The sequence below is a fragment of the Phoca vitulina genome, unplaced genomic scaffold, assembly GCF_004348235.1.
Source record: "Phoca vitulina isolate PV1807 unplaced genomic scaffold, GSC_HSeal_1.0 scaffold3, whole genome shotgun sequence".
NCBI classification, from domain to species: Eukaryota; Metazoa; Chordata; class Mammalia; order Carnivora; family Phocidae; genus Phoca; species Phoca vitulina.
The window spans coordinates 56411947-56413811 of record NW_022589706.1 but is presented as its reverse complement, the minus strand read 5'-3'; the positions used below and the strand labels follow the sequence as shown (position 1 = coordinate 56413811).

Below are 1865 nucleotides of genomic sequence, written 5' to 3'. Positions count from 1 at the left end.
TTGGAGAGATAAAGGACTGGGGTTAGGTTAAACAAATAGGACAGCAAGTATATATTTGAAAAATTATCTGCATGAAAGTGATAAAGTACTACAAATTGATAAGCTTTCTTCTTTGAAAGAATGTTGTCATAGCATCAAACCCAGGTCTGAGACATCAGAAAAATCCGGAGTTAAAGTATGCAAGAAGGGAGAAGAGCCAATGAAGGAGAAAAGTTCCTTTTTTTAAAATTTAGGTTTTTTTATTTTAATTCCAAAACAGTTAACATACAGTGTAATATTAGTTTAGGTGTACGATACAGTGATTCACCAATTCCAGTGCTCGCTTCAGCAGCACATATACTAAAATTGGAACAATACAGAGGAGATCAGCATGGCCCCTGCGCAAGGATGACATGCAAATTCGTGAAGTGTTCCATATTAAAAACACACAAACGGGCACCTGGGTGGCTCAGTCAGCTAAGCATCCGACTCTTGGTTTCAGCGCAGGTCGTGATCTCAGGTCGTGAGATTGAACCCCATGTCAGACTCCATGCTCAGCATGGAGTCTGCTTGGGATTCTCTCTCTCCCTCTGCCTCTTCCCACCATGCTCGCTCTCTCTCTATCTAAAATAAATAAGTAAATCTTTAAAAAAAACAGTTCTATACATTATGCAGTGCTCATCCTGTTAAGTGTACTCTTTAATCCCTATCACCTATTTCACCCATCCCCCCACCCACCTCCCCTCTGGTAACCATCAGTTTGTTTTCTATGAAAAGTTTTTATAGTAAGGAAAAAATAGGGTGGAGCCCTGCTCTAAGCCAGATGTGTTATGTGCTCTGAGAGGTCAGGATTAGAGGTGACAGTGGGCCATGACATGGACTACTGTTAGTAAAGTGATGGTGCACAGATGTTTGAGGAATGCCAGGAAAGCTGAGAGAAGAAGGCCTCAACCTTCTCAGTAAAAACTAATGAGACAAAGCCATCTGCTAAGAGTGAATGGAAAAGGATGAAGTTGAATGCTTAGTTGGGACCTTGGAAGAAAAGATATGGAACACTAGAACTGGGTAATTTGAGGAGAGTTTACAGAATTGTGAATAAGCCTTGGGAAGAAAAAGGGATGGTGCATTACCCCAGGGCTGGCAGTAGGGGGGACTACTACCATCCCTAGGCCTGAAGGAGCAAGAGGAAGGTGGGGGGACCAGAGACAGCTGTTTGGAGAGGACCATCTGACCAGAACTGTGGCCTTTAGGTAAAGGGATATAGCCCACCTGCAGGGAACTGGTAAGGAGGGTGCTGGGGAGTAAATAATCTGACCCATTGTCCTCCCACCCTCTAGATCTCATCTAAAACCATTAGCTGAACCTAACTGGAAGAGGGCAAGGGAGCCAGGTTGTTGCAACCTCATGGTCAGCTTCCTGGGTGCAGAGCAGGGTAGATAAGGTGGGGAATGGATTCAACACAAGTGTTTTGGAAGAGTGGAGAATGTTCGACAACGACATAGTAAGGAAAGGGATGGGGAGCCAAGAGATGAAAAAGAATTGCTGAGCTTCTCTAGAAGATCTGGTTGATCTAGTCCTAGTCTGTACTTTAAAATAAAGGTATTTCTCTTTAGCTGATTACAAGGGTCATATATGATCATTGTAGAATATTTCAGGAGTATTAAAATCAAAGAAGAAAATGGAAATTACCCCAAATCCCACTCTCCAAAGGTAATCACTTCTAATATTTTGAAGATACTTTCATTCTTTTCTATGTGCACAAATAAACTTTTCAAAAAACAAAATGAGATTACATTATACACACCTGAATCATCTAACTTTCTTTGGATATAAGCAACAGAAACCAAATCGGATTCATTTAACATTAATTACTTAACTCGATACTT

The 1865-nt window shown here is 41.3% G+C and overlaps 1 non-coding gene across 1 annotated transcript; it reads left to right on the top strand.

Annotated features, from left to right (window-relative positions):
• Positions 1-315: 315 nt before the first annotated feature.
• On the top strand, positions 316-422 carry LOC116630305. Its single transcript, XR_004298908.1, has one exon. It is a non-coding gene; the product is annotated as a U6 spliceosomal RNA (small nuclear RNA).
• The last annotated feature ends 1443 nt before the right edge of the window (positions 423-1865 follow it).